The sequence below is a fragment of the Triturus cristatus genome, chromosome 5_2, assembly GCF_964204655.1.
Source record: "Triturus cristatus chromosome 5_2, aTriCri1.1, whole genome shotgun sequence".
Classification (NCBI taxonomy): Eukaryota; Metazoa; Chordata; class Amphibia; order Caudata; family Salamandridae; genus Triturus; species Triturus cristatus.
In genome coordinates, this window is record NC_140588.1 from 104,307,587 (window position 1) to 104,329,539 (window position 21,953).

A 21,953-nucleotide genomic window follows, 5' to 3' on the forward strand; every position below is an offset into this window, starting at 1 on the left:
CCTATGGCAGGCCTTAACAATCCTGAAGGCAGAGTGCTTGGTTCCATGTGAGATGGTGCTCTGGCATGAGCTGAGCCTGTCTGCCGTGGTCGGAACAACTTCCTTCTACTGTTTCCAGATATCGTCATACCATATACTCTTAAGTGCATTATGAACCTCGCGGTTAAATGCTATCTTTGGTTTGGCTTTATCAAAACATGTCGAGTAAGGTGTCATACGAATTGGAATACTAACCCCTCGCCAATTCTGGCGACGGGGTTAGCATTCCACCCTTCTAGAGGGACACAACATGTACAGTGCCTGAAACCCGGGCAAAATCAGACATAGCCTCAGCTCCACAAAATGGATGCTGCCACCACAGACACAAGTCTGCCCTCCTGCTGCTGGGAGTCCTTCCAGCTTGGGAGGTGTGGACAAAGGGTTTCCTGCCAGGGGAGGTGCGTGCACCACCCCAGACAGGATTTTGTGTATTGGTCAGGTAGGGCTTGAAAGAAACCAGACATGCCTGTGGCTCACAAGGAGCCTCGGTGCATATGCCAGTTCAAACCGGTCCTGGGGCACACCAGTCCCGGGCCTGGGGCGAGCTGGACAAAGGATTGGGGGTGTAACCACCCCCCTTCCTGGTCCCACCCATAGGGAGGGACCTAGCAGGTAGTCCGGCCCCTAGAATCCGCTTAAAGGTAGGAGCTGTGTCGTAAGACTTCAGACATCCTGGAATCAACTTAACACTAAGAAGAAGACGGGAACTTCGACGCTCTGCTGCACAGAGGACTGAAGCCAATCTCCCCTGTGGTCAGGGAGTGACCACCTTGCTAACGCAAGCACCATCCAGCGAATCAACGTCTGCTTTGCCGCCGCCTCCCGCCGGAGCCCAAGCCCAGAGACTGACAAGACCTGGACCTCCAGACCTCTCACCGCCCGATCCACAGTCCCTGAAAAGAGGAGACCCGTGGAGGCACCGAGACACGTGGAGCCAGCCATCTTGGAAAGACTACGACAAGCTGACAAGTGCAACAACCGAGGCTCCCTCCAAGTTGTGCTTTGGGATCTGAGAAGCCCAACACCCGAGCAGCATCTGCACCAAAGGTGAGCCCTCCAGCATCTCCACGATCTGCGTGGGGCCCTTCTGCATTTTGCCACTCGACGCGCCTAACCGGTTGCTGGCCCGCTGGCTAGTAGCCATCTTGGCGACGAACTTTACGACCTACACCGCTGGTCTGGTTGCTCCAGACTGGCCCTTGCTCCCCTCCAAAGGAGCAGTCCTGCTGACCTTGCTGGTCAGAACCATCAGCTTATTTCCTTTTCCTACAACAACTGCTTTTGCCAAGGCTTGTTTGCTTCGATCAAGTCGCCGACACCGCCGACAGCGAGAGCCTGCGTGGGACAGCTCGTGACTCGACTCCTGGACGTCGTCGACCTCCAGGGACCACGTGGCTGCAGAGACAAGCTACACCTTTCTTCCTGTTTGCACCCGACATTGCCTGGTACCCACCTGGTGCCACGCTGGTCACTGGCTAGTGACTGTGAACACTGTCCCCTCTGCTTACAGGTCTTCAACATCTCCGATCCACTCTTGGATCCACTGCATCTCTCCCGGACCGACCGCCTGCAGCATCTTTGTCTTCAAGCTCCACGGAACAGATAGAAGAAACCCGACGCACTTCGAGGCCTATGCACCCGCTTCCTGTGGGTGAGGTAAAGCTGGCACACCTGTGCCCAAGTGTAGTATTACATCTCTAGTGCCTGTGTTCCAAATCTTGAGTTCCTAGTCCATCCGGAAGATCCTCTTTGCAGTAACTTTGTACTTTTTACGCACCCATTGAAACCTATGGGAGCACGCGTGTGACTATTTGCTCTGCACACGCCACCCGTGGACCTCCTGGTCACTAACTGACGTTAGCTCCTTGTAGGCCCAGCGATTCTAGAGGCCCTAGGCCTTTTCCCTTTTCTGTTCGTGGTACTTATACCACTATTTTAGTATATGGTTTGAGTGGCCACCAGGGCCTATCCATATAACGTGCAACTTCTGTGTATTCTGTGATAATCTTGTTTGACGATTTGTGCTCCTGTGCTCATAAAGAGACTAGGGGTTACTTTGAGAAATAAATACATATATATTTTGAATATATATCTGTGTGGTGTCCTTTCATTGGTATAAAAGGGGGTTGCATTTGGTAAAACAGCTGGCTTAACACGTTTCACGAGTTTAGCCTCAAAGACTGCTTAGCCTACGCTACCACTAGGGCAGCTGGTCCGAAAAGGTTGACTTACAACCACACCATAAGGGTTGCTTGGCATGGTACAAGGTGATCACTTTAATTAGTGAGCATCATATACCAGGCTAACTTCTCACAATGGGTGATTGGATGAATAACAAAGGCTGCAAGATGTAGCATTAAAAGTGTGTGTGCGCGTGTGTTTCAATATATACTATATACATCCTTGGGAAAATGATTGCACCTGGATACCTCTCGGGGTGATTAGCGTGCTACACAAATACTGATTGATTGACCGATAGCCAATTTGACACTTTTTTGTTGCACATCACAACGCGTACTGCCTCTATTTGATATCCATGTGCCATTGTGAGTTATTGCACCTGCTTCTTAAGCTTTGATGTGTGTGTTGGCAGGGTAAAGAGGTGTATTTATATATTTTCTTTGTGTGCTGTAGGAAACGCAGCAAGCAGTGGAATTATGTGGATATACTTATGTAGTATTGAGTGCACCTAAATTATGTGACGTGAGACTGTGTATCATGGAGTGTAATTTTGTGGAGTGTTATTATGTGTCGAGGAGTGGTATGTAGTGGAGTGGAATGATGTGGTGTGTTGAATTTTGTGGCATGATGTGGAATTGCAAGGAATGTGTGGCGTCGAGTGAAATGATGCCAAGTGGAATTATGTGGCATGGTGTGGAGTGTTTTTATGTGGATTGTTATGTGGTCTAGAGTGTATTTATGTGGGGTGTTTTATGTGGTATCGAGTAACGTGTAATTAGATGGAGTTGAATTAGGTGGTGTTGAGTGGTATTAAGTGTAGTGTAAATATGCTGCGTGGTGTGGAATTGTATGGCGCTGAATTGTGTGTTGTGGAATTGCGTAGCATTGTGTGGAATTATGTGGAATTGAATGCCTGTTGTCTATGTGGTGCAATGCTGAGGGAGCCGTCTTCATGAAAGGTGAAATTATGTTGTTTCTCTTTTCTGTCCTCTCACCCCCCTGAAACTGGCTAAACAGTGTGAATGGATCCACCAGCTGTTTCTGCCTCCCCTGCAAGAGATGCTGAGTCTTGAGATGACTCCAGCTTCAAGTGGCTGGATTTATCACCGCTTTGACGTTTTAACGTGGGCTCTGCTGGGGGAGGCGGGTATGGTGACCTAAGGCAGCTCGAGGTTACTCCTTTGGGGCTGAGTTCAATGAGGCATGCATTGACTCAGGATGTTCTATTGGGAAAGTTAAATCTGCTTGCCCTTTGTTTTACAGGGCTTAAGAGGCGGTGGTGAAAATATATGCGTGCAACCTCTCAAGAGCTCAGCCCGCCTTTGTTGCTGCTGACTTTGGTGTGGAATAACACGTTCTGCATCGAGTGTGGTGCAAATTATCAAGGCCTCTAATAACCAACTACAAAGCAGCCAAAAGCGTACACTGATTGAAGTTCATCCATGTCAAATGTAGCAAAATAACGCACTTACTGCGTCGTGTCGGGTATGGTTTGCGAATGTACTTTAATTACTAGAATCGGAACAGCAGCTGTAAGGAAGGGAGCATAGTGAGACCGAAGCGAGGTCTCTGCACCATAATGGAGCTTTCTCTATTTAATTACAGTGAAGCACTAATTGTATAGCAAGATGGTTTCATACCCACCCCTTCTATTGAATCGGCCACTCCTGGCTAAATCGACAAAACATTAAAAGTATGGCTTCTTAAATCGTTTTTACGGCACATACTTGTTGGCGGTCTAAGCTCGTCACGGCATGCCTCGTCACGGCATGCCTCTGCCGAGGGGTACTCGCAGCTTCGCCAATTTGGCCTCCTGGTACAGAAACACCGTTTTTAAATTAAAATGCAAACCACATACGCGAAGTAAGTTGGATGTTCCGACAGTACGTGCGTTGCAACAATTATTTACATGAGTTGGTGTGCGTGGAGCTTTGCTCTAATGAGGGAAGTGGCCGTGATTTACAGAAGCTATGCTCTTTGCCAACCTGTAACCAGTGAGGAGAGGATGTCGTCTGACTGCTAGACTGCCGACTTTGGTGCTGGAAACCAGGGTTCGAGCCTCGGGGTTGCGGGAACATCCTGTGATTCTGGGCAAATCACTTCATCTCCCCGTGCCTGATTGTGTCCTTGTGTAAAGTAACCGGTGCTCGTGTAAAGCGCTCCAATACCTTCGGGCAGTGGTCGAAGTGGGGGAAAAAAAGTAGGGGAACTGTGGGCGGAGACTCAGGGGGCAGGAATAACCCAAGGATTGGATTAGTGGGCGGAGTCGGAGGTGTGGCTAGATATAGCAAAACATACCAATTTTTGAACGTTTGGCATTTCACTGACCAGTTACAGCTTATAACGTTATTTAATTCAAAGAATCAATAAACATGTTTATTTGAGGTTTAATATATAAGTTGTTTATATTTAATTCATTTACAATGTGGGACATGTTTCCAATCACAGAATATTCCAAATACGCTTATAAGTGGAATCATAAGCCATTTGTCTCCCAGCCATGCAGTTTCTTTCATCTGCACTTCTCCTCCCTTTTTCTAACCATTTCTGAACATAAAATTCAGGTTTAAATTCTATGACAGGTGGCCCCACGATATTTATGAACATTGTAGAAGACAGACGATTGATTGATATTCTGTTCCGCAGTGGTGTGAGCACATCATTCATTACACTAAAGCCCCGTTCACATTCAGCAGTTGAGGTACAAAAGGAGTTTATAATGTGCATTAATGCTTTCAGAGATGCAATTTTTATTTTGTTTGTACTCTCTGAAACCAAGGATGTACTGCCTGGTATCAAATACATGCAACCTGCTACAAAGGTTTTGTAATTCTCCCTCACCGTATAAGATGTCTACTGGATCTGGCCAATAAACTGGTTGTAGGAGTTTCATTCTATGTACTAACTCTTTGTATTCCATTTCGTTATTGTTTGTGGTTGTGCATCTAGAAACATTTGATGCATTAGACATTGTCATCCTTTTTCGCAGGTTATTTGCTAAGCTCCTAAAGAACTGTGCCCTATTGATGCTAACACAGCCTTTGTTCTGTTGCAGTCCTACACCAGCAAACTGCCTCCGTTCAGCAGCATCTAATGCAGTTGTAGCAAACAAAGGGCCCAGGTGCATCAGCCATTGATTCAAACACTAAAATCTGCATCTGTATTGAACGATCGGCCTCATATATGGTCATATCACGCCGCTGCAGCCTTCTGGATAGGTCACCCAATTCTGTGAGAGCATCATATAAAATGCCCATATTTTCAACAAACACCAGGGAGGTTAATAAACGGTTTAAACCAGCATATTTCCTCTGCTCAATGTCACTCCTCGTTGAGTCTTCGGAAGATTCCATGAAATGTTTAATAAGTCCTTTGTAGTTATTCCAAACAGCTCTCACAGATCTTTCACTTGAGGACACCCAACGTATATCTAGCACCTTTCCAATTGCCAGAAGTCTTACTTCTACCTCCAGAGCACATTCCCCAAGCTCTCTCTGATTTTTCGGAGAGGCATGGTAGGTGGTATATAGTTTATCCAAAAAAAATTGAGCTGATTAATGCCTGCGACTTCTTTACAAATATCACCCACAGCAAGCTCCAGCTTGTGGTTAGCACAGTGCCATACACTCAACTGTGGATATTTCAGTTTCAGAAGAGTTGCCACACCGGATTTCCTACCTATCATATTGGAAGCACCATCTGTTACAAGCTGAACCAAATGACTTTTTAAATACTCATCAGTAAAACCGTGTCTCTCTAAGCATGCAAGTAAGGTATCTAAGATTAGATCTGCTGCTGTGCTTGGCAACTCAACAAGGTCCAAGAAAAAGGTCAGTGGCTCATTGTGTTTATCAATACATGCTCTTACACAGATAATTAGTGTGGTCAATTTACTATTTGTGAGCTTAGGGACATATTTATGGGAATGGTGGCGCAGGGCAGCACAGCAAGTTACTTTGCTGCGCTGCCCTACGTCACAGGGAAAGGGCGGGAATGTGCCGTATTTATCCAATATGGTGCATTCCGGTCTTTTCCCCCTGCACTGGCGCCATTTCGACAGCCTAGCTTCAACGCAGGGACACTTGCCCCATGGTGCAAGGGTGCCTCCTTTGCATGCAGGATTGTTTTTGTGCAGGAAGGGGCACCTTCCTGTACAAAAACAATCTTGAGAGTCTTTTTCATCTTTCTATGTGGGCTGCAGAATAAAGCACAGTTTGAAAGAGAGAAAAACAAGGAGAAATAAAGATATTTCTCCTAGTTATGCCTCCTCTGGGGCAGCGCAAGATTTTGCTGCATTCCCAGGATTACAAGTCCTTGTAAATCTATGAATGCGTCAAAAACCGTGGGGGTTGTGTGGGAGACTTTTATTATTGCAGGAAAACTACTGCGTGACAAAGCCACTGCTGCTCTAGGGTGTGCTGCTTTGTAGACCTGCCCGCAAGACTGGTGGTGAACTGTGGTGGACAGGGCTTCAAGTTTACCCAACTGGCCACCGGTAGGGTTCACCTGCTGGTGCTAAGAGACCAGGGCTTCTAAGGTCTAGTGGGGCCTTCTAAAGTCTATCATGGGTGCTCCCTCAGGAGTGGTCTGATGGACAAGGCATGAAGGCTGAACCAGGTTCCCCAGTTCCAAATTTGGTAGCTCTGGCCATAATGCCACATCCTATCCCCACCGAACACCCTTCTGCCCCACTGAGTGAAACTCGCACTGTCTTCAGCTACAACCCAATTCTGACCCCATTATAAGCACCTGGATGTGACTCATTTCAAATTATGCAGTGCCTGAAAAAAAGTAACAACATTCTGGGAAAAGCAAATACTCATAGGGAATGCAGGATTATGTAAAGCATGCAAAATATAAGCAGGAACGACATGTTACCTTAACGCTTTTACTCTCGTTCAGAAATCAATGAGTATTTTTTGTCTCAAACATTGAGGACATTAATATAGGGCTCCTCCTGTACACATGTGTTAAGCAGGGCTCAGAGACAAAGGAACTCTTCAAGAGAATCTGATCTGACTCACGGAAACCCACAAGGGCACCTTCTTATCCACAAATTGTGCACTCTTGATTGTCAGCGCCAGGATGCCTGTTAGGTGAGAGTGCGCTTTACAAGTGAGATAAATAAATAATTCTTATTCATGTCAGCCAGCTAGCTGCTCAAACATAGTATAGCACATATGTATTCAAGTGTCCTGCAAAGAAGAATGAGTGCAAATAAGTAAATGTGGGTGTGAATGATTGAGTGCCTGAATGTAACTGAGCATGAGTGAAAGAGTGTATGTCGATGAAAGTGAGAGAAAGTGAGTGAGAAGGAGTCACGTAGAGTAAGTGACACTGTAAGTTAGAATGAGGTAATCAGAGTAGGAAAAAGTGGTGAGACTGAGTGAGTGAGAATGTGATACCGAATGTTGAAGAGTGAGTGCAAGTGAGCAATTTTGAGTAAAAGGGAAAGTGAATGAGAATGAATAATGGGGGTAGTGAGCCTGAGTGAGATAACATGTGAGCAAGCAGGACAAAACACAGGCCTTGGCAAAGTGGAGGTAAATATTTACTTATGGGAGGAACATATTGTGCATCTTGGAAAAAAATGTGGTCAACTCCTGGGGATGTTGTTTTGGCACATAAATGGCTTTTGAGAGAATTTGTGTAATAATGGGGTGTTGAAAATAAAATGCAGTATATGACCCTATAGTTTTTTTTTCAAAATTATCTTGGGAGTAGCAACACCCAGACTGCAAATCCTCCGGGCCCTCCTTTATCTCTTCTTAGTCTTACAAGGCCCAGTAAATCGCACTCTTTTCCAAATCTCTTTCTAAATATTATCACTCTCAAAAACTGTTTTTTCTATGTAATTTTCCTTTGATGGGAAGAGGAGGTTTCTGAGGTGGTAGTATCAGGCAAGTGACACTACTTGGGCTCCCTCTGTTCGAGCCTTCATGGAGGATCCCTCTTCATTGCTACCTCCACCTGACCCCAGACTCTGCAACGCACTTCCTTACAGGCTTGATTATCCACTACTCCTCTCCAGTGCACCTTATCTCACAGCTGACCTTAGGCCCCTGCCCCATATCAGGCACCATCGGGCTCCACTTTCATTTTTCCCGGTAAAAAAATTAGTAAAATCACCTTCAAACTTAAAACATCGAATATAGCAGTAAATATAATTAGCACACACTTTAAATTATGTTCCACAGTAGCCCTTATGACCCGACTGCTAATTAAATAAACAAAAACAGAAAGGCCATGACAAGGCCGGCTTTAGCGCTGATGCGAAAGTCTTTTTTGGCGCCACACCAATAATCACTGCCATACGCCACAAGTGCTCCTCATCTCCCCATAGCCCCTCCCCCTCATCACCTCCTCCTCGGATTCCCTCACTGCCACCCTCCACCAGTGCCCCTCATTTTGCTGTAGCCCCTCCCCCTCATGACCTTCTCGTCAGAATCCCTCACTACCATCCTCCAGCAGTGCCCCTCATCTCTCCCTAGCTCCCCCCTCCCCCCCATGACCTCTTCCTCAGATTCCCTCACTGCCACCCTCCAACAGTGCCCCTCATCGCTCCATAGCCACTCCCACTACCTCCTCCTCGGATTCCCTCACTGCCACCCTCCAACAGTGCCCCTCATCTTTATGTAGCCCCTCTCTCATATGCATTTCATTTGTTGTGTAGCGCTACTCATATCAGTGTAGTGTGTGTCAGTACTTTACACCACGCACACATTATACAGAGACAACGAATCACACAAGTATGTAAATCAGCCTACAGGGAATGTCACATAAGCCAATGAGGATTACAAGGTGTATGAATCACATGTCATCCATACTGGTGGGCAGTTATTTTAAGAGGGTTTGGTCTGGAGAAGCACAAACTCAGGATTTAAAGAGTACTCTAGGGGTTGGCTTTACTGATAAAAATGTATATCTGCCCAAAGATACTCATTTTAGCAACATTAGAATAATGAAAGACTGGGGAAGTTCTAACTATATCACAAAACAAAAAACGCGAAGTTCTAACTATACCATTCAGGTTTGCATGCAGCTCTTTGATGACAGTTCAATGGTCACTGTCCTATGTTAGGATTGTAACTTCTGAACTGCAAGCAACACAAGGATCTCTGTCACAAAGACAGTAACCCACTGAGCTTCCACATAAACTACAGTTCATCTGCACTTAACTACTAACAGAGAAATGATTGCTCTCCAGCAGGATCATTAATCCCCAGCGTTATCTGGGCATTTTTTATTGTCTTATTGTTGTCCTGCATCGGCCATGATAATGATAAAAACGGATTAAATGAAGCACACACAAAGTACAGATCCTGCTGGGCCTGTGCAGAATTTAAAAAGAAAAACAAATAGTGACACATTCTCCTACCTACTCCATTAGTCAAACTTAGTGTCGCAGCCTGAAGTGATAAGCAGTTGCAGGGGTTGGGAAAGGTGAATCAAAATAAACAAACTTCTTTTCTCCTGCGCTGCTTAGAAAAAGAATATCCACGCAGCAGGACAGTCTGCAAAGGTTACCGCGGCCAAAGAAAGGATGTGTCGCCTTTCGCCATGCCCCTGTTGGAGATGAAGGGGTGAAAAAATAAACAAAGCCTCGCTAACATGTAAATGGTCTTTTAAAGACCTGTGAATTACTCGGGTGCGGCTGCGATAATCTCAAAAACTGTCTGTGTGCGCGCCCGGGGCGCACACACACGACGGGGGAGGTGTGGGGGGGCGGCTTTGAAGCACTTTGAGCCCCATGGCGTTTCGCGCCTGCCTTCAAGCCCTTCATAGAACCGGGCCTGAATTAGGGCAGTCCCGGGACGCTTTTTTTAAATCAAGAAGTAGGGGAACGGACTAGCATAATTTGTAAAAGTAGGGGCACGCCGTGCCCCTCCGTTCCCCCCCACTTCTAACACTGCCTTCGGGTCGAGTTCGCGTTACATAAATCTGTATAAATAAATAAAAAAGTGTATCACTGCACAGAATCTCCATGCTGCCAGCATGGGGGGGTTGTTACACTCCCCATGACTAACAGGCCTCCCTGTGTCGCAGTGTTGCTCTGTGTGCAGCAATATGCAATTATGTAATACATGGTGCCCTATAAATTATATGTGCACAGCGACAGTATATCAAGCACAGCATGTGGAGCAGGATGAGTACAACCAGCGCCACTGGGATTACGTGATTCTGAAGCTTTTTTTGGGCAGAATTAGGATTAACTGCAGTTGCCACATAATTTGTCTTCTGCTGCATAATTTTCAGATTTTAACAAAAAAATGCTTCTCCCGCTAACAGATCAAAATTTACTAAAATGCTGCATAGTGAAAGACCCTTGCCAAAGGTTCACTGGTCACCTTTCTGTAGGTTATTGCTGTATTTGAATGTTAAAGAGTTACTAATAGGGTGAAACCTTTGAGATAACAGTTTTAACATGGATGAAAATGACAACATAAAGTAGTAATACTGTAACAAAATATGCCACATAATTTGTACCTTTGTTGCTGCACAATTTTGTCAACTCCGCCACATAATCTGGTCCTCTCCTGCCAGCTAATTCCAGTAGGCCTGGGTATAAATGCCACTGCAATTACAAGTGTACGCTACTGCAGTGTTTTCTATATAATAATGGAATAACCACACTTGCCAAATAGCACCTGCCTTTATCATTTGCCGGACTCAGGAAAGCACATTTAGTTTCTATTCGAAAGGGATCAAAAGTATCTATAAACAAGCATTGGCATAACCAATAGGTCTCGCCTTTGGGACCTTATAAGTGTTTAGTCATGCAACAGTTGCATGACTAAATACTTATAAGGTCCCAAAAGCGAGACCTATTGGTCATGCCAAGCGGCCGTGCGGCCGAGTAAGTGAAAATTATCGTGATCGCGATCAAACATCAAAGAGGCCGTGCGGCCGCGAAAGTGAAACTAATTATGTAGCTCTAGGCTGGCCTGGTAGCACTTTTTGGAGCCCTCACAAAATGTCTCGCCAGACCAGCGCATGCGCTGCGTCAGGCGAGACCTAAAAAGTATGACACTATTGCCTATCAGAGTTAGTTGGCTACAAGCAGAGAAATGGAAAGAAATGCCAGTTTAACTAGTTGAGCAAATTCAGAGCATATAGGAGAGTTTGTAGAACAAGATCCTTTAGGAAGAATATAAGCCCATGCACACCTCAAACACTTATAAGACCAGGAAAAACATTTTCAGATAATTGTCTGTTCGGGTGAAGAAAATGCACAGCTTGAGAAACGTTAACATTTCATAGCAGTTTTATGCCCGCCGATTTCACACACCTTATAGATAGGAAATAGCGCTACTATCTGGCGAAAGGGTTTACTGGCCAGGAAGACTTCAGTTCCATGGACACACTCGTTCCATTTTAAATCAAAATTCAGACAATGCAGCAACCAGGCAGGTCAGTGAGGTTGCTGAGGAGAGGGAGAGTTATTTTAGCGGCTTGCATTTATTTAAACCTCCCCGTCATAAATATAAGCTTCAAATGAGAACTTATTGGGCAGCGAAGAAAGAGGAAGAGGGGACACTAGCAAAGGACTATGTTGGGCTAGGAAGCCCCTGATTGGACGCTATTGCCCTAATCGGATTATTTCAGCTAAATACTGCATTTTCTCATTACTTTGATGTGCAAGGCAGAGCAACGCTTTAAACTACATGTTTGAAATTAAAAGCAAAAATGAGCATGGAGGCACCAAGTGGAAAGGCAAGTAATAGGAAGGATTACAGAATTGAGACTCATGTCCGAGTCCTATTTCCCGAAGAGTCTAGATCCGTGCAATAGGCATCGTACAAACCAGACCATAGCTGCACTTGTCAGCACTCAAATTCACAAGTGAGCAGACAACCAAGAATTGTCTCTTAATATATTTTCCAGCTATAAAGGCTGTTTAAAAACGACAAAGACGTTTAACGCACTTATTACTCAAATGTATCTACATTTAGGAACATTTTGAGACAATGGAAATATGTCAATCAGCATTTAATCAGTCCTTTCTCCGAGTTAGGTACAGTAACGTTCTGCAGCATTTAAGGCAATGGTTTCCAATGACGGCCTCGGAGCAAAGCTAATGACTGCTGCAGTGTCTCCACCTCCCCTGCAAAGCATGGCCACTCTCAGCGACAGCAGCATCCATTTAGATTGCCTAGAAACAAGTAAATAACTGTTAGACCTGGCATCCTTGGTGTGGTTTTCCCATGTCTTTTTGCCTCTACCTCCTTTATTTTTGCTGTGTGCTGGATTCCGTTCTTGCCAGTCTAGAGGCTTTGGACACTTTGCCACTGATGATCCGTGCCAAAGTGAAAGTGCTCCCTCTGTAAATTGTGAATATGGATTAGTGTTTCCATGATTGGCTTGTTTGGCTTACTACTAAGTCCCTAGTACAGTGCACTGTGTGTGTCCAGGGCCTGTGAGTCAAATGCTGCTAGTGGGCCTGCAGCACTGATTGTGCCACGCACACAAGCAGCCTTTCCAAGGGGTCTCAGACCTGCGACTGCAGTGTCTGCGTGCAGTCTCTACTGCCAAGTCAACCTGGCAAGGGCACCCACTTGCCAAGCCTAACCTTCCCTTTTATTACATGTGTGTCACCCCTAAGATAGGCCCAAGGTACCCCTGTGGGAAGGGTGCAGTGTATGTGAAAAGTAGGACATGTTATGATAGTGAAATACAGTGTATTTCGTTTTTTAATATTGAAAGCCTATCTGTCCCACAGGATAGAATGGGAGTTTACTTATAACATCTTATAAGTATAACTGCCCATTGGGACACAATAGAAAGTTGGAGTTTAGTATGCCTGATTTCAGAATATAAAAATGCATCTTTTAGTAAAGATGATTTTTATATTGTGTGTTTGAAAATACCACCTTTTAGAAAGTGCGTATTTTCTTGCTTAGCCATCCGGTGTGCCTCTGATGGTTTGTGGATTGACAGTCTGGCTTTGGAGTGACAAGGGCTGTGGATGTGCATTCACTGTAGACAGCCACTGGGGAGGTTGAGGTGTGTCCTGCCTTTCCTGGATGAGTCAGGGCTGGGCTGAATAGACCTGGACTGCATTTAGAGTAGTGGGAGAAGATTTCCTTGCACCCAATTTGACTAGTCTACCTTACACAATGCTGTCTCCATCTCCTGCTGGGAAGCTTGACCAGGGAGGACGGAACTGGTTTTGACTGAGCACAGAGCCTCTCTGCCACAAGAGAACAAAGAGAAATTGACTAAATATCGTGCCCTCAGACCCCAGAACTTTAGAATACTTCTGGACTCAAGAGGAGCCTCTGCCATGGAGAAGATCTGGGAAAGCTGAAGGAGAAGTATTGCCCCTTTGCTGTGTGCTGTCTGGGATTGGCCTGCAGTGGCTGTTTCTTCCAAGGAGAGGAAAAAGCCTTTGCTGTGAGCTGTGTATCCTGCTTGAAGTAGAACTTGCCTCCTGTTCTGAAGTCTCAAGGACACAAAGATTTCACGACCAGCTCTCCTGAACTCCCTTATTGGGAGTTCGGACCTGCCAAGAGGTGCCTGTTCCTGTATTGGGCCTCTGGAGGTTGTTTCTGCTGCTGGGAGCTGAGAAAAGAGAAGCAACTAAAGAAGTGTGATGCATCCACACCCGTTTCCAATGCAACACCCCTGTGCGGGAAGAATTTGCACGCATCACAGCAGTGCCGCTGAGGGAACCGACACAGCGTCTGCCCGCAGCTGGAGAAATCGCCGCACGCCGAGTCTCATGCACCGATCCCTGAAGTCCGAGATCACCGCACCGACTCCGACGCAGGCTGTCCTGTGCGACTGCAAGAACCGATGCATCGGGAAAACACAGCTGATGTGCTCAACTGAAAGCCGTTTCCACCAGCACTTTGAGAGCTGATGCCTCCTGAATCCCCATCGCACCAGGGAGCAAAGTCTACAGCAACGCCGGAGCAGCAGTAAAAATCCCGAAGCATCACCTCCCTGGACACTAAGAAACTGACCCTTCACCTCCTCTTTAGTGAGGAACCTATGCATCACCGCCCCTGCCTGGCAGTAAGGAACTGACACATCAGCCCCCCTGGAGCAAGGAACTGACTCATCCCCTTCCCTGTGCGTAAAAGTCATAACTTGATAACCGTATGTTAGATTTTTTTCGTTCTGGTCTTGTTTGGTTTAGCTAAAGATGACTTATTTTACTAAACTGGTGTGGGGTCCATTTGTAGTGTTTTCACTGTATTACTGTAGGTGTGCACAATTGCTTTACACACTGCCTCTGAGATAAGCCTGTCTGCTTGTGCCAAGCTACCAAGGGGGAGAGCAGGGGTTTTCTAAGGGCGTAACTCCCTTACCCTAACTTGAAGCAAGGGTCCCTACTTGAACAAAGGTGCAAATCATTGCCAACTAGAGACCCCCATTTCTAACAACAACATACACTAAATGACATATTACTCACTGTATCCATACATGCAGACAAATAGAGAATGGCAAACTGTTCTAATTTCTTCTCTGTGATGTGGAAGCAGAGCTTCAATCCAGAGGGTGCCTGAAAGCCCTGAGGTAGGTTTCAAGGAGAACATAAGCAATTGATGGGTTTTAAGAACATCCTGGCGGTGGCCAAAGCCCGAGCAAAACAAAAGTTAATTACACACACACACACACACAGACCTAAAAAATGAATATGAAACCAGAAGCTATAACAAAGGAAGCATGGGCTTCAATAATAAGAATTCTCTTGCCTGAAACCAGTCCCGCGTCGGCTGCTTTGCACCACCCTGAGCTGGAAATAGAAAGAAGACAGCATAAGAAAAGGAAGAAACAAACAAACACAATATAAAGAATATGAAACCAGAAGCCCTGCGTCCGTGAAGTGGGCGCCTTGCTGCTATAACAAAAGCTTTGTGGGCTCTCTATAAGCATAAAATGAACCCAAATTTGTATACACACGCTACCCGCTCCGTCTCCAAAAGCACATATGCTATTTCCTGTAAAAAATAAAACAAATGCATATGAAACCTGAAGCGCGGCACACGAACGTTGTGCTGCTAAAATAAAAGCTGTGCGGTTTCAAAACATATAATTAAACAAACTTTGTGTCCACACGCTGCAAAAGTTATTGCCATCAGCTGAAATTCTTTCCCTTGAAAAACACCAAAACCCACCATTACAAAAACACTGGCAATAACAAATAAAAACAAGCATTTGCAATGCAATAGGTCTCGCATTTACGCAAGTTTGAGCTATTGGCATTATAAATGACAATGCCTTTTAGTTATGTTTTAAAAACGAAAACAAAAATAAAAGGCATTGTCATTTGCAATGTCAATAGCTCAAACTCGTGTAAATGAGAGACCTATTGCATTGTAAATGCTTGTTAATGTAGGGTAGGGTTGAGGTGGTTAGTCTTCCTCCTCGCTTTCGAGTCTTCGAGACAACTTTTAAAAGACTGTGGAAAGAAGCAGCTCAAGCCTTACTGCACTCCTGCTGTTCGCAATCAATCTCTCCCTTTCTCCTCTCACTGCCTGAGGCCCACCTCGGGGGGAGGGTGTGGGGATAGCTCTAACACCCCTCACCTCCAGTTACAAGCTGCGAGAGAACAGACTCAAACCGGCCAGAGCAGCTCCGGCCCCAGTAACACTTTCCCCCTCCCATGAGTTCCCACTTCAGCACTGCTCACACTAGAACCTGGACACACACAGTGAACCCCTGCTGAGTGACGAATTATCTTCCATCTGGGAGAGGAAACGTAATTAAACAAGCGCTGAAAGAACAACAAAAGTAGCAGCCACAACAGCAAACTCTGAGCTGGAACGCAATTTATTTAACTAGCGCCAACCAAGATGGCCAACTCATGTTGCTACAAAAAACGAAGTTGTTACCTTTGGTAACGTGACTGCTGCTTGTGTACTTATGTAAAGTGCTGCGACGCCTTCGGGTCCAACACAACTAACACCTCTGATGCAAGGTATGCGCCCCTGAGAGACTGTGTGAGCGCCAAAGGCAAACAGGAACAAACAAGAACACAAACAGCACGCAATAGTAAAAACAAAGTGCGGGCAGTCATTATAAAACCCACCGTCTCACGCCGTCAGTGAAAGATCCAATCCCGGTGGGCGTGGCCTAAAGCAGACAGGGTGGCAACCAGGAGGGACTAAAACCCCCCCCAGTGCAATCAACGAAGCATATTCAGCATAATAAGTGACGAAAACCGATGCGCGCCAATGACAATTGCAGGCGGAGCAGACACACGACTTCTGGAACCGTATACATTCCAAGAAGCCCTCGCATGGCGAGGGCAACGCATGCGCGCTGCTAACGCCAGGCGAGACCTAAATAGGAATGTTTTGGGTAGACAAAGCATGGATGAGATAAAGAATTAAATGAGTGACAAGAGACATTGCAGATGTAAAATAGACTGACATGCATTTCAGTGGAGGTGGAAGGATACAACCAAAAACAGCCTGTGTCTAAAGAATCCCGAGCCAAAGACTAGTGGGTGAAGAAGGATGAACCAAATCCCCATGGAGTATGTACATAATTCAGAATGTTTTCTCGAAATAGTGTAAACATCATTACACGTCAAACCTAAACATGCAACGGAATGAAGACCTGCTAAGAAAATGGGGGAATGGACATAAATTCCCCAAAAAAGGCAGAAGAATAATGCACACTTTTGCACTGTTGGCACATGGTTCCACCATTAGCCTCTCAACAATCTTATATTTGCTGCTGAGAAGCTAAGGGAATGGCAAGGTGTAGAAATATTGTCCTTCCACTGCATCATCCCGACCTCTGAGAAAGGGGGGTAGCAGAGCCATTGCCAGGAGTACCAAATAGGCTTGGGTGTAATTCTAATTATGCTGGAGTAATTTCAGTAATTCTGCATTACCCTTTGACACGGAATTTCCAACAATAACGTGATTACGTCTGCTCACGTAATTAAGAGTAATGTGGGGGAAAACAATCCTACTACAAGAGTACATTTAGCGACCACAGGTGTAGATTGAAGAATTGCATAATTCCAGTGGACATGGGTGCAGGTAAAATGGTAACCTAGAGATATAGGACTAATTTGAAGTTATTGTTAAGGTTAAGGTAAAATAAATGTAATCAATAGGACCAGGTTAAGGGTAAGAGATAGGATTAGGATTAGGAGATCTGAACGAGTTAAAGACAATAACGAGTTAATGCTGTTAGGGTAATTATATTTTTAGTGAAATGTATATACTGACGGAGGGGAGGCAAATAAGGCAAAAGTGATGAGATAGCGGTCAGTGAGGCCAGTGATGGCAGGAGAGGGATCGGTTCAGCCTCCACACAACAATGATAGGGCGCTAGTAGTCTGATGCCCTGCAGCACAAAATATTATCCTAGCATACTCAGGAAATAGTTTACTTCGCACTCTCACATGTAATCAAATAATGCTGAATGTGTTAAAGGTATTGATGAATTATTACTGATCGTCTTGTTTTATTGTAATTTAATGTATATTTTGCTTAAACTAACCAGTAAAAAAATAAATAGAAAAAATAGCAAGTCTGGCAACAATGACCCTAATATATCGGGTAGATTTGGGAAAAGTGCGGTAAAAAGCAAAGGCACACCTTAACGCCTCGTCTTTAAATACTATAAAGTTATAGACTTATTTTACAGCATCCTGTACCATACCCACTCTTTAAGGTATGCTCGCTCTGCTAAGGTTACCAGATACCTCCATGACACCAGGGCATCATGTTCCTAGCATACTTCCTCTCTTTTAAACCACTACATCTTTTTATATTAGTCTAATTGGTTCATTTGAGGTCATGGAGCTCACAAATCCCAGAATGCATCAGCTTGTAAAATGAAAGTCCACTATTAGAACATGGTATGCCTGGTGACAGCTTCCTATCCTTGGATATCCGCCCAGAATCCAGGCACAAGTACAATTAGTGAGAATAATCATTTTCAGAGGGAAGCACATACATCCAGTTTGAATATTCCAGGGAAAACGTTCTATGCCGCATTCTAATCTGGGCCACTTGAACTACACTACACAATTCTATTACCATGACATTGTCCATCTAATTATAGAGTTACCGCAATTGCCCTATAAGCCTCCATCTTCTACATATTTTCCAAATTACAACAAAAAATGTTTCTAGTTCAAGGGGATGAAAATGTGCTTTTTTACACGCAGCTGGTGATAGAGCGCAGTAGCAGGCCTGTTGGAAAGATTAAGTTGCCACCTTGTTGTATTCAGGTATTAAACGATTATAAAGAGATTAAACTTGGGCCCTGTGGTAATAATATGTGTTAAAATTACAACATTATGGAATAATAGTGCATCGGGAGAATCACATTTTGCCACATAATTTGTATTCTCATGCCTCAGAGAAAAACAGTATGATGCTTCATTGCCGCACAATTAAACAGGTCCTTGCTATAGTAAACTCTAAAGGCAACGCTGCTTCGTGAGTTGGTACAACAGGACACACATCACCCAAATCGTTTTACCATCACAACAATCTTTTTCACCTGTAAAGACTCATCTGAGAGCTGTAGAGGCTGCTTAGTTTATATTCATGATGGGACAGCCTTCTGCCACGATGGGATGATGTCAGGCAGGTGCGCAGGCACGCATTGCCTCCCACTGTCCTGTTCGCGTGCACGGAAGCATCTCTTACCATCCTAGTATGTCCGCACGCACTGACGCCTCACTGCGTTCGCTGCCGCCGCTCGGGTCTGTGGACTGCCAGCTGCACTGCTGGCCTCGCCCTAGGCTTATGAGAGAGGAGACAGCAAGAAAGGACGGAATTAACTTTCCGCCAAGGAAACTCCTCCCTTTTCCAGAGTGGGTGCCGGCTGCTCCGTCTGAGAGCGGAGTGCTGCAGTAATGTTCGGTTTATTTAGACTGGCAAAGACGTGGTCTTCCTGCAGATCCCTCCCTTCATTCTGTCTGCGGTGTTGGCGGCTGGAGCGTACGGAGTGTTTTTGAAGGCACTGGTTGTGAGTAGCGAGCGCGACTCCGTGGACACACTGTGTGCTTGTTGGCGTATCATTATCTCCTCATGTTCCAATAAATACTTGGCGTCAAGCGGAGATCTTTCTCATGCATTCAATCAAGGGGTTCTCATTGTTTTAACAACTATTATTCGCAACCTTTCTGAGTGAACCCTATGTACATTTACCGTGATGTAATGTATGTACATTGATTTACCAAAAAGTCTGAGTGGCGGGGATGGCATCATGCATCTTTTGACGCCTAAACGACATTAATGTTGCCCCTGCAGCGATCAGAAATTTTTGATCCAGACACTGGTCTCTAACAGGGGGGGCGGCGGCGGTGGCGAGGTGTGTGCGCGCGCATTAGGCAGCCGGGGATGCGGTGAGGGGGGTCGGCAGCGGCGGAGTGTGTACGCGCTCGTGTGTCTGTGCATGTGCGTCTGCGCAAGCGCGTCTCAGAAGCGCGTCCACAGACCCCGATCGCTGCACGTGCCCTGGTCTGTCTCCCTTGGGAGCAAACACGGCAACAATAAGTCTCGTTGGCGGCAGCGCTTCGCGCTGCAACGCCAGCGAGACCTAAAAAAAGAGTGTGCCGCAACTAACCTAAATAAATAGGAGGGAACGAGTATATGTAATAGTGCCAGTAGCCATGGGAGGGAGCCAAACACCAAAAGGAGGGACAAATGCAGCCAATGCACCACTGAAAAGCCAGGTTCTCAGAAAAGCACACAAAAGAACCAATTAAAAACGATGGGAGTACTTGAAACCCACAGAGGAGATACAGCATGTCGATAGACAGGGCATGCGCGCTGCCTAGGCTTGACCTAAAGATGAAGACTGAAATGACAAGCTTATTGTGTTTTATACCATCATCCAGGGTTGTAAAAGATGCTTCGGGCCCCCACCCTATTTTGCGTAGCGTATAGGATGGCTTACTTAATTAAGAATATTATTTTGTCCTTCCGCTTTTACCTTTCCTGAACCTACTTCCTATGCACAACCCCTTTCCAATGCCCCTCCTTCTTCCCTCTTTACCTCTGCTGTGTTCATTTGTCTCATTCCAACACATCTCACATCCCAAACACTCTCTACTGTGAACCCTTCTCTTCCACACACCTCTCCTCACTTCTTGTACTAACCGCTTTACATGTTACCTCTTTGGGTTCAACTGCGCCACTGATGTATGCTCGGACTAGCCCACATGCAGCTGTCTCTTCAACACTTCTGTGGTCATAGTCAGCGAAAGGGAGACAGCCCAACAGCTCCCCGGAAAGAATTTGCAAAGCCTCAGGTGAAAATATATTTGTCTTTGAGTGTTCACTTTCTACTCACAACAAGATTATTTTCAGGTCATTTGTTAGAATTTGGCCGCCTCCAGGGTAAGATTGGGATCAAAAATAAGCCCAGGCACGCAAAAAAAAGAACAAAAATTGGCCAACATTTGAGGATTGTGCATTTTTTTGCAAATTACTGCTTCAGTGTTTTAAGTATAATGAAAAGAAGGAAGAGGGGGGGTCTCTAAAAGGGGCATGTTTTCTTAACTTCACTGAGATAAAAAAAAATGTGAATATTGCCAGGACTAATTGTGCATGGATTAGTTCACAATGGTGAACCACACATGAATGTAAGTGAGGCCACTTCTGCTCCATCTGCATTCATTAATTGGCCGGCGAGACACTGGGAATGACACCTCTGCTCCATTGGTAAAAGTGAGGTATTAGAAGCCCATCTGCCTCCGGAAAGGTCGCTCAGGCAACCACTGGGCCACTGGCTGCATCTAAACAGCGCAGACACTGCCCAAATCAGCCATGACACTGGTCAAAAAAGCGTTTCAGAGCTGCAACCCAGATACCAGACCATCGCTTATTGCCCGAGTGCCCTCCTTACCTATCCGACCCTGGCTGCCTCCTATAGCCTCTTATTATGGCACCTTAATGAAGCTGCCTAAAGCAGGGCACAAGTCGAGAATACACGCGGGCAGACTGCGTCTACCCATTATTTTCACAGGGTGGACACCAACTACCCTGCCAAGAAGTTGGCCCCCATGGAACTATGCTGAACCTGTCCTGGTGTCAGACACCGGGATATATTCAGGAGTGCCTGCATGTTGTCTGCTTTTGTTCTGAGGAGCAACGTGCAGGCAGGGAGGAAGCTTATTAGATTCCAGCTGGGCCCATAACAAAGGCCAAAGTTAAGGGGTCATCAGGCCTCCTTTTGTTGGAGTATCCAGGTTGAGAGCTATCTGGAGCCTCACACCTAAATGCACCTAAATGCAAACACAATGGAGGAGATTCAAATGTATTACTTAAAAAAGTACTTAAGAGAGACATGCTTTAGACTTTATTCAGTCTCCCTGTATATAAGAAATATGCATGCACTACAAATAAGTTAGATGTGCTGGTTTGCCACAGTATTTACACAAATAATTTGAATGTTCCTCTGCCGGCTTCTCCCAGCCAGTAGGAGCCCAGGGCCCTCCATTGTACTCAATGAAGTGCTCCAAGTTCCAATGTTCTAATACTGAACGGCGGTAAGATGACAGCACCAGTCTATTTGAGGATTTCTGCAGTACTCATGTAACACTTGCTGAATACTTCAGAGGCTCAGAGTAGTAACGCCTTATTTACAACAAAAGACGTATTAAACACTGTATAGGTCTCATAACAGGAAAATCATTATAAACAAAATGGCAGATGCTAAAGAGAAAGACATTAAGAACGCATTAGATGCTAAAGATCAGAAAACCGAAGAAAAAAAAAAAAAAAGAACCGCCACTACCTGATTCA

At 45.3% G+C, this 21,953-nt stretch overlaps 1 protein-coding gene across 3 annotated transcripts in view; it reads right to left on the reverse strand.

Annotated features, from left to right (window-relative positions):
- The window catches only part of PIGN (phosphatidylinositol glycan anchor biosynthesis class N), an 862,819-nt gene that overhangs the window by 793,488 nt on the left and 47,378 nt on the right, over positions 1-21,953 (reverse strand). For all 3 annotated transcript variants that reach the window (XM_085606885.1, XM_085606886.1, XM_085606884.1), the window contains one exon: positions 14,922-14,962. The gene's annotated coding sequence lies outside the window, so the exon portion shown is untranslated. The remainder of the gene's footprint in view (positions 1-14,921; positions 14,963-21,953) is intronic.